The sequence below is a fragment of the Ailuropoda melanoleuca genome, chromosome 14 (genome assembly GCF_002007445.2).
Source record: "Ailuropoda melanoleuca isolate Jingjing chromosome 14, ASM200744v2, whole genome shotgun sequence".
Lineage (NCBI taxonomy): Eukaryota > Metazoa > Chordata > Mammalia > Carnivora > Ursidae > Ailuropoda > Ailuropoda melanoleuca.
In genome coordinates, this window is record NC_048231.1 from 79,070,761 (window position 1) to 79,082,039 (window position 11,279).

The 11,279-nt window shown below is 47.5% G+C and overlaps 1 protein-coding gene and 1 long non-coding RNA gene across 2 annotated transcripts in view; one reads left to right on the forward strand and one right to left on the reverse strand.

Annotated features, from left to right (window-relative positions):
* SLC14A1 (solute carrier family 14 member 1 (Kidd blood group)) overlaps positions 1-11,279 on the forward strand; it is a 137,513-nt gene that overhangs the window by 53,738 nt on the left and 72,496 nt on the right. The window lies entirely within an intron of this gene.
* LOC117795994 overlaps positions 1-11,279 on the reverse strand; it is a 50,539-nt gene that overhangs the window by 38,375 nt on the left and 885 nt on the right. The gene's annotated exons all lie outside the window — the stretch shown is intronic.

Sequence of the window (11,279 nt, forward strand, 5' to 3'; positions counted from 1 at the left end):
CCATGGGGAATACAGGCGCTGGGGCTGAAGAGTCAGCCATCAGAAACACGGACGGGTAACGAGAGCATGGAGTATGGGCTCCGTGGCTCCTGTGCGCTCCAGGCTTTCCCACCCCGCATGTACCCATCCTTACACCTGAGTATCCGGCCAGTGTCTGGGTGTCCTGAGCCTTCCTTGGGCAAGGTCCTGGAAGGGATGCCAAGCAGGAGGCTTTTGTTGCTGATGCCAGGCATTGACAGGATGGCTGGCCCTGTCTTCTGTGTGCAGAGAAGTTAGAGGTTTTACCGCTCAATTCAGGCTTTTTTTTTTTTGGAATCAAGGTTACTTTCTATGTGCCTATGATGTTTCAGACACTGAGCTGCTCACTCTCGGAGATACAAAGCAGTGCAGGCTATTTACTCACTCCAAGGAACCTCCAGTCTCCTGGAGGAACAGGATATAAAAATGTCCGGTGACGTTTATGAGCCCCTTCAAGCCCTCCGCAGACGAGAGCACTTAGGAGCTGCATTCTTCTGCTTTCTCACTGGCAGGCGTAGGCACGGCCTGTGTCTCCCAGAGTGCCACCCTCTACTCGATGGTCATGACCACTGGCTGGGCTACTTATGGCGTCCTTAGTATGCACGAGGCACCAAGTCTCTGAGTAGACACTGTTATCCCTACTTAACTCTTCATTAAATAGGTCTCAGATGATGGAAATGCCTTTAACGAGGTGGTTGGAGCTGAGATGAGGATCTGGGCCTGTGGGACTCTAGACCCATATCCTTTCCCAGTGTGGGGCTCCAGGGGGTGCTTCACAAAATACACTGTGTAGAGTGAACAGGGCTTTGGGGACACTCGTTGGGTAGAATTGATTGCACTTGAGTATTCTTAAGGCTGCAATTCTGGCTGCCATTGTTTTTCTCCAAGTCCCATCTGGCAGCACCATCTTTGAACACACACATTATGGACACATGGTATTACCTGAGGTCTTTACTTCTCATAATGAAGTGAGGCTGGGGGGGGAGGACATGCTTTGGTCTGTGTCATAGTTGAATCTGCAGGCTCCTTGTCAACAAGCCCTCTACTCGAGTGATCTCAAGGAAGAGTGGGGAGGCATATCAAAAAGGCTCAGGGCATCTTAAGGAATAAAAACAGGTCAACACCATGAGAAGGGGAACTGGGAATGGGAAAGCTCTTGAGAAGAGAAGTCGCTGCCTTCCACCTCCAGCCCCTGGGACTAGGACATCATGTCTCTGCCTCTCTCCAAGTGTCTGTTCTATCTCCCTGTGTCTCTGCGGTGCCCACAATCTCCCAATGGCCGCCCAGCACTGGTTGGCTCTCCAGTCCTTTCAGACCAAGAGCTCAGTCTCTCTTAGTTCAAATTCTGAAAAGAGGGATTCAATTCCCAGGCCATCTGCCTGCGGAGGTTGCATTTGAGTCAAGCATCTTGCTGTAGTCCAATCAGCTGTGACCAAAGAGAGAAAGATCGTGAACTACAAAATGGTTGCCAAAGTTGCTCCTTCAACAGGGGCTATGGGAGAAGGCAGGCAATGGTCATAGTTTCTAGAGTTGGAGTTATAGCCTGGCCAGACAGCCTATGACTAAATAGGATTTCTACATAAAGCCATATTGAAATAGGGTTCCAATGGCTACATCTCGAAGAATGTGTGTCCCCCTGTTACAATGCACGCAGAGAGCACTGACATGATTTTATTTACATTGGTCAAGAATTAAGTATTATTCCTATCACTGCCCACAAAGCATCCTGTCCTCTACCCAGGGCTGTAGGGCGGTGGTAAAGGCTGATGAAACAGGCACAAGCAGGTGATATAACCAGGGCTTCTCTTGTGTGTCCCCCCGTCCCTTGCTCAGTTTGGACTACCACCATGTACCTGGCCCTTCTGCCTCTCGGCACTCACCTTTCTGCTCCTGACAACCAACAACCCCGCCATCTACAAGCTTCCACTCAGCAAAGTCACCTACCCGGAGGCCAACCGCATCTACTACCTGTCCCAGGAGAAAAACAGAAGAGCATCAACCATAACAAAGTACCAGGCCTATGATGTCTCCTAGGTTGCCTTTTCCAAAACATGTCACTGTACATTCAGCCTTCAGCATGTTCTCCGGGTCCCCATACTGAAGGCCATGCAAACTCCCTTTCCATCTGTTCTGTGATTTTCCCCTCAAACAAGTCTACACCCTAGTTATTCCCTTGCATAGGGACCCACGTGTGTAGTCACCACTTAGGGACCTCTCTGTTCTAAAATGTACAATACTTATCAAAGGTACAGTTAGTTTAGACTTCATACCCATGGCTCGCTCCAGAAGAGCTCCCTTTGAGGGGATTTGCCCTCTTCTGCGAAATAAGTCACATCCCTAAAGAGAACTCATGAAGAAGGAGAAAGAGATTGAAAGCATGGGCCTCCAGCTCAGGCGTTTCATGGAACCATGCACAGTGCCAGGAAACATGCATCAGCCTGGAAGGTGATGGGATGTTGTTGCCCCGGCCCTGCCTCTAGTGAGCTCCTGCCATCTTGAGTGAGCACATCCCTGCTCTCAGCCTTGTGACTTCTTAGTTTCATGACAGGGAAGGACTCTACAGTCCCTCCCACCTCAGAAGTGTTGATTCTTCTCTCTCTCCCATAACCTGACAAAATCAGCATGACCATCAAGTAATTACTTTGGGGAAGTAATAGATGGAGGGCTTACCTGGAGAAGAGGCAAGAAAATGTTAATGTTCTGAGATTTGTTCTTGAGTCATGAGAAGATATTCTCCAGACTTGGTGTTAGGAAACTAAATTCACTGAAAATGCCAATATGCCTTTCTTTACATAATAAGAAATATTTCTGGAACTGTCATAAGATGAAAACTGATCTTTTTCAACAATCAAATCATGTTTTAAACAAATGTATTTTCTTTTGTAGTATTCATAAACATTCTCTTATTAAATGGTTAAGTTCACAATATGGTATCAGGGTTTTCTTAAAATGGGGCTCACGTACCCTGTTCACACCTTGCCCATTTGTGGGGTTCTTCATGGTCAAGCAAGTGTCTGACAAGGCGTGAGGATAGGTTACAAATCATCAGAAGAGGGTCTGGTTTGCTTACAAAGTAAATCATACAGAAGGGACCACAGTCATTGTTTTTTGTTTGAGTAGAAGCATGGGCTATTAACAACATACCTTGCTTTTTAGGGAATAGTCTTTTAGTCTTGCATCCCAAAATTACAAACGCAGCCCCTCTTGAATGGCCAGTAACTCTTGTTATTTAGTTACTCTGGTTACAGCGTTGAACTCCTAACCCGCAGGACCCCTTTGTGGGAAGCCATTTGGCTCGGCCCTCCCACCCGTCCTCCACAGGACAGGGATAAACCACCTCCAGCGCCTCAGTGGGACACCCTTCCCCATCTCACACTCCCAATTTAGCATGATGGGGTGAGGATGTAAGATGGCAGAAGAAGGCAAAAGGCAGGAGACACACCCTCTGTAAATGCAGCTTTCAGGAAAGAATTACATTAGACCAAAATCCATCATTTGGAAAAAGCTGGTGTCTATATTTATGTTTTCTTTCCTCTGTCTGCCCCGAGATGCCAGCCATCTTCTGCCAGCCCAGGAGCACTGGGCTGCCTATTTCTCTACCAGATCATATCTAGCCATTATGACTTCTCCAGGAAGACGGAACACTTCCTGCTGGAAGCAAATCCCCCACATGGGAAAGGGGAATGAGTCACACTCCAGAGGCTACCTCCAAGTTTGTGATCACACCTTGAGGCCAAGAAGGTCTCAGGCTATATTTTAATGACCATGGAGTTGTGGCTCTCTGAAGATCAGGCATCCAGGAATTTCCCCAGATGGCTGTTTCTGCTCACAGCTCACTCAGCTGCCCCAGAACCCTTAAGTGATGACATCGAACCATTAAAATAGCACTTTTCGTGCATTTTCCACCAAAGTGTTATAATCTGGGTTTATGAAGAGCAGGAAACCCTCCACATGCATACCATTCTGCTTAGTGACCACTAACAACTCCCTTCAGCTGTTCTAAGGATTTCAATATCCTCATCTATAAAGCAAATTGAGTTGGCCCAGGATATCAAGCAAGGTGGGAATAGATGGGATAAAAGAACTCAACCTATGAAAATGTACGAAGGCCTCATTATTTCAAAAGTTTGTATCAGCACCTCAAATACGCGCCAACAGAGGAGAGAGGGAGCCAGCTCCCACCAGTTCCCAAGAGTTGGTTGAGTGAGTACATCTCTCCCATCACACCTATGGCTTGAAATCAGCTGTGGGGGTAGTTTTTCCACCACAGAAATCAACAAACTTCAAATCTGGGTTTTTCCCCAGACAGCCAGCTTACCAGCACACCACCGCCAGGTCAGTTTGGCGGGAAGAAGAGAACCGTTCGTTTTAAGACCAGAGGCTCAGAAACTAGGCCGAAGTACTCAATCCAGCAACACCGTGTAGATGCCATTGCACACACAGGAGGCATCTGTGAGGACAGCAAACATGCTCTCAGGCATGAAAAACAAGCTCAGAAGATTTACCCACTGAGTCCAACACTGAAAACACACCAGCTGAAAGCATCCAAATAGAACAAATCCAGGAAATGTTGCAAGGGACCCAAGAAGTGCAGGGAGATTGAACGCCATGGCAATGTTAGTTGTTCATTAGGACCAAAGGGGGAAAAATAGAAGGAAAGTACCCATAACAATCTAAAGTGGATTATTACATGACTGGGGAGTGAGGGGAGGACAAAAGAGTCAGGAAAGCCTGTTAGAGTACTGATAAGTTTAAAAAGTCCACAAAGAGGAATAAAAGTGTGATAAGAGCAACCATCATGAGAACAAAATTAGAATTATAGTTTTGAAACTAGAAGAAAATTCCATCTTTCCAATGGAAAGCAGCAAAGGAGGGGGAGAAGTCCCCCCAAAAAAAGACAGTAAGTACAAAAAAATAAACAGAAGGTAGAAACTGGTCGTAATATAATAGTAATTGACTGAAAAAAGTGTTAACTATTAAATTTGCACTGGAAGACAGAGACTCTCAGGTTGCACTTTTGAAAAAAGCCTACACAATTTGCTGTTCACAAGAAAAGCATTTAAAACAGAAAGACATAAATGTTTAAATTTTAAAAATGCAATAAGATGAATAAATAAATAAACAAACAAATAAATAAATAAATATGGACCAAAAGAAAGTGTAAGGCCTTGAAAAGCGAAATTTAATGAGCGCCTGGGTGGCTCAGTCAGTGAAACGTCTGCCTTTGGCTCAGGTCATGATCCCAGGGTCCTGGGATCGAATCCTGCATGGAGCTCCCCACTCAGCTGGGAGTCTCCTACTCCCTATTCCTCTGCTCATGCTCTCTCTCTCTCTCTCAAAATAAATAAATAAAATCCTTAAATATTTTTTTTAATTTTTAAAAAGAAGAAACAAATTTAAGGCAAAGAAAGTTAAAAAGCAAAGAGTGATCGACATCATAAATCATCAGGAAAATGCAAATCAAAATCACAATGAGACGTCATTTCACCTGTCAGAATGGCTAATTTCAAAGCCAAGAACCAACAATTGTTGGCAAGGACCTGGGGAAAAGGGAGCCCTCGTGCTCTGTTGGTGGGAGTGCAAACTGGTGCAGCCAGTGTGGAAACAGTATGGAGGATCCTCAAAAAATCAACAATAGAACAACCTTACGACTCAGCAATCCCACTTCTGGGTATTTATCCAAAGAATACAAAAACACTAACTCGAAAAGATATCTGCACCCCCATGTTCATTTTAGCATTATTTATAGAACTGAGACATAGAAACAACCTAAGTGTTTAATGATAGATGAATGAATAAAGATGTGGAACAGATATACAACAGGGTCATTTGTGACATGGATGGACTTCAAGGGCATTATGCTAAGTGAAATAAGTCAGACAGAGAAAGACAAATACCATATGTTCTCATTTATATGTGGAATCCAAAAATAAATAAATGAATTTTTTTTTAAAGCAAGTTCATAGAGACAGAGAACAATTGATGGTTGCCAGAGGTGAGAGGTGGAGGGTGGGAGAAATGAGTGAACTGTTTTTGTTTTTGTTTAGTTTAAATAAATTTTTTTAAAAAGAACAAAGAATGGTGTAAAAGGAACGTAGGACAAGGGTACATAATTATCACAAACACATATGCTACATAAACAATCGGCCTCGAATTCATCAAGTAACAGTTGGCTGAACTTCAGGGAGAAATAAACAAATCAATAATTGTAGCTTTTACCAAAACCTCAGAAACTGATACATCAAGAGAACAAAAAGTGAACAGAGATATCAGAGATACAAACAATAGAATTAATAAGTGTGAGCTATTATTTACACACAGGATTCTAAACCTTCCCACTCAACATCCCCCCTCCTAAAAAACCAAGCAGGGAACACACATTTTTCTCAAGCACCCTTAGAAAATCAACAACGTTGGGGCGCCTGGGTGGCTCAGTTGTTAAGCGTCTGCCTTCAGCACAGGGCATGATCCCGGCATTCTGGGATCGAGCCCCACATCAGGCTCCTCCACTGGGAGCCTGCTTCTTTCTCTCCCACTACCCTTGCTTGTGTTCCCTCTCGCTGGCTGTCTCTCTCTCCGTCAAATAAATAAATAAAATCTTTAAAAAAACGACAACAACACCATAGACCATGCATCACACCATAAAGCAAGCTTGCAATAGTCACAAAATGCTGGTGGGAAGTTGGCTGGGGAAGCCACTTGGAGAGCAGGTCTTTAGTATTCAGTCACGTTAAGTACACACACCCTCCGTGAGCTAGACATTCCCCTCCCAAGTGTGTCCAGTGCTCAGGGAAAGTATGCCGTGCTTCCACGGTGGGTCTCCAGGAAGGCCGTTTGTCCCAGCATTCACCGTGGCAGGAAGCCGGAGAAAGCAGAGGCAAAGCGGAGTGGGGTGTGCCATGCAGCCTCCTCAGCAGGGAGATGCCCAGGACCACAGAGCAGCGTGGATAGATCTTAACAACCTAGTGCTGGGCGAAAACTCAGAACGTGACACTTATGACCAAAATCATTTACATTAATTAAAAATGCATGCACATCAAATAATAATACACAGTTTGCAATTACTCATACAAACAAAAAAGAGAAAAGGCAGTGGAGTATAAAAATGAAAAGACACGCTCACTTTCATACATTCCTGGGCCAATGAAGATCACAGACAGAGACTAAGCCACATGGGTAACTCAGCTCTGCCAGGAAAGAAGTCTTAACTGGCTGACAGTGTCCCAGCGGCCCCAGAGTTGGGGCAGGGTCAATCTGCAAAGCCTCCTAGGGCTCCATGCTGCCTGCACCAACATTTGGAAGCATTCTGGCCACACTATAACATTTAAAATATGTACTTTATACATTAAATATAATTTTTATATATTAAAATAATTCTGTGCTTTGCCTCCAAATTAGATGAACATTGTAATCCCGAGAGTAACAACGGTAATGAGCTTGTTATGTATTTCAGCTCTTCGAAGGTTTTAGAATCTCAGATAAAATGTGGAAAGAAAGAGAAATTTTGTTGTTGTAGAGAATGAAAGGGGTGGAGTTGAGACTATCAGCTGGGTTCTAAAAGAGTGGGGAGCTCAGAGACAATAAATTCACATAACCTCCCACTGTCATCACCTAATTGGTGAGTCCACCAGGTTCAGTGTGGAAAGGTCCCAGCTCTGAGGTCAGACAGACCCGGTTCTGAACGCAGCCCTTCTCTGTTCCTTACTGGCTGGGGGTTAATCTCTCGCCTGCAGCGTATCATCTACAAAATGAGGATGATGCCCGCCTTAGGCAGGGTTGACGTGGCGCTAAGGAAGAACCCTGAAATGTAATGGGTCCACGCCAGGAACCATCTGTGTGTGGCACTGGGGGAGGGAGGGTCTCACACTCTTACCCCCAGTTCCCAGGCAGTCCCAGTGACCAGAAAGGCCCCAGAAAGCCTGGACACCATCTCGTAGGCTTTCTTTAAAATGTGGGTGTTCAGGACAGAGGGGCCAGATCAGAACCTGTTCTTAGCTTTAAGATGCTAAGGAAAGGACTGGCTGGACACTGGACATAGCTCAGATGTGACCCAAGTGGGGGTGCACCAAGGCATCCCTTCATTTCACCATGTGGACTGTCCTCCTTCCTTCCTTTCCTACCTCACGTGTTTAGGAAAATTTCCTCAAAATGAACTCCCCAGAGGCTCCTGTTTCCTTAATCCCTTAAGGTCACTACCATGGAGTGTATGACTCTGTTGTTCTCTGCTTCAATTACGTGGGTCTTTCCTCCAGTCAGATTCTAAGTCCTACGAGGACAGTGGTTGTAATATACAAACCCACACATATAACACACGCATACTTATGCACACGCACACATGCATTCAACATAGATACATAATACATACACGCATGCTATCACGGGAGTACGTACGCCTGTGCTCGCACAGAGATGAGTCCACCTACATACACACACATTTATGCATTCATACGGAATCACACATACATATGTACCCACATATATAAGCACGTCTACATACACACACAGTCGTTTTTGTTTTTTGTGTCTCTTCTGAGAACTAGCCACGGATGGGCACCTAGAAGCCCTGGGGAAATGATTGATTGAGGAATGGAAACACCTCCTATCCCCACTCAGTCTCCTCAACAGAACCCATTCGCTCAGACTGGCTGGATCTTGTGATGTTTCCTGCGTATAACCATCTGCACATAATGGACACACAGAACCTCAGGCAGACCAGCTGCCTGAATCTTGCCTCCGAAACTTCCGAACATATACTCCCGGAATAGTCTTTAGGAAAGGAACTCTTCAGAACAGACCCACCATCCAACCCTAAGCATGTCATCATTTGATGGGTAATAACTAAAGCCTCTACAAATGTCCTTTGCCACCATCCTTTCCTTATAGAGCCTCCAGGGTTTGGACCCAGGTCATGTAATGGTCTTAGGTGAGGCAGGTGGGTGGTAGACCAGTAGCCCTCAAACTTGAACACACACACACACACACACACACACACACACACACACACATCATAATCACCTATGGCACTTGGTAAACAGAGCAATGGGCCCAACCCCCAGATTCTGATTCTGTAGGTCTGAGGCAGGGCCTGAGACTTTGCATTTCTAACAAGGTCTGGCGTGATGGGGACCAGGGACCACGCTTAAAAACCACTGGTGTAAACTCAGAAATAGGGTGCTGCCTCCAGTCATCCCTTCCCCTTGCTCTGCTGGTTGTAATGCTATGGTTTGCAAACTCCTGTGCATATTAATAATCACCGGCAGTGCTTATTAAAACACATTTCCCTGGCCCTCACCCCCAAAGATTTTGATTTAGTAGATTTGGGTGGCACCAAGAATCTGAACTTCTAGCAAACTCTTAGGTCATACGGATGATGCTGGGTCAAGGTGCAGACTCTGAGATCATTGCCCGGGCTGGATTAGAATCACCTGATTCTGGATCACGTAGGTCAGCAGGGGCCTGGAGACAGGTAGTTTTAAAGATCCCGGTGTGATCCCACTGTGCAGCTGGGGTCGAAAACAGCTATGTTGAGTCCCTGCCATCCTCAGTCCCCAGTGGGCTTTGATAAGGGGCAGCAGGGCTGATGTGGGTGCAGCGAGAAGCACAGGGTGCCTGGAGGCGAGAGGGGTATGCACAGGAGGCAGAGAGAATCTTCAGAAGTGATGTTTGCCTCTTTCTCAGTGTTGTTGGGTACCAGCCCTGCACCCCAAAGGAGACTGCATTACAAAAAATGAAACCACTAAACAGGAAACATCTGGCCCGGGAGGCTGAGCAGACAAGCAAGGTTTTGCACTGGCCCCGGAAACCTGCTGGGCACGGAGCCTGGGCCCTAGAAAGGAGGACACTAAAGCAGCTGGGTCATCAGCAGCACCTCCGCTCACGCTGCTGCTCTCAGGCAGGTGTCTCCCTGGCCCCGCTGCACGGGCAGCGCTGGACTCGGGGAGGCGCTGTGAGAAACTACAGGTGCGCCGTGTGAGCAGGCACAGATTGGGGTCAAGGGCTGCCCCCCACCCCCTCCGTGGGGATGGAAAGCGGAAGGGGTGGGGAGGCAGGGACAGCAGCAGGTGCTGCTGCAGGTGGACAGACAGGTGGGCAGGTGGTAAAATTGAAAAGGCGCTCCATCGGCCAGGTAGATGTTGGAGGTAAGAGATCAAGAAGACTGAGAGAAGCAGAACACAGAGAAATGTGGGAGAGCAGGTGCCGGGAGGCCAGGCGTGATCCCACTGTGCAGCTGGGGTCGAAAACAGCTATGTTGAGTCCCTGCCATCCTCAGTCCCCAGTGGGCTTTGATAAGGGGCAGCAGGGCTGATGTGGGTGCAGCGAGAAGCACAGGGTGCCTGGAGGCGAGAGGGGTATGCACAGGAGGCAGAGAGAATCTTCAGAAGTGATGTTTGCCTCTTTCTCAGTGTTGTTGGGTACCAGCCCTGCGCCCCAAAGGAGACTGCATTACAAAAAATGAAGCCACTAAACAGGAAACATCTGGCCCGGGAGGCTGAGCAGACAAGCAAGGTTTTGCACTGGCCCCGGAAACCTGCTGGGCACGGAGCCTGGGCCCTAGAAAGGAGGACACTAAAGCAGCTGGGTCATCAGCAGCACCTCCGCTCACGCTGCTGCTCTCAGGCAGGTGTCTCCCTGGCCCCGCTGCACGGGCAGCGCTGGACTCGGGGAGGCGCTGTGAGAAACTACAGGTGCGCCGTGTGAGCAGGCACAGATTGGGGTCAAGGGCTGCCCCCCACCCCCTCCGTGGGGATGGAAAGCGGAAGGGGTGGGGAGGCAGGGACAGCAGCAGGTGCTGCTGCAGGTGGACAGACAGGTGGGCAGGTGGTAAAATTGAAAAGGCGCTCCATCGGCCAGGTAGATGTTGGAGGTAAGAGATCAAGAAGACTGAGAGAAGCAGAACACAGAGAAATGTGGGAGAGCAGGTGCCGGGAGGCCAGGCGATCCCATAACAGGAAGAGGACCAACAGCAGGCGGGTTTCAGTGGCGGCACGAGGCTCCTCCCCTCTGTGAACTGCCAGGTGGGTCCAGGATGGGACAGGAGGTAGTGCCCCCTCCTTTCCCCAGCACTCACTTCTTGAGGAGTCAGTGTGAGTCAGGAGGACCCACCAGAACGTTGGAGAGGGAGTGTCACCTCCAGTGTGGCCTGAGCAGATGTGGCAACGCACGTTATGGGGGTGGGAGGGGAGCCAGTCAGACAGCAAGGCGTTTAAAAATCCTGGTAGCCAGACCAGCTCCCTCAGAATCTTGGGGGGGGGGGGGAAAGG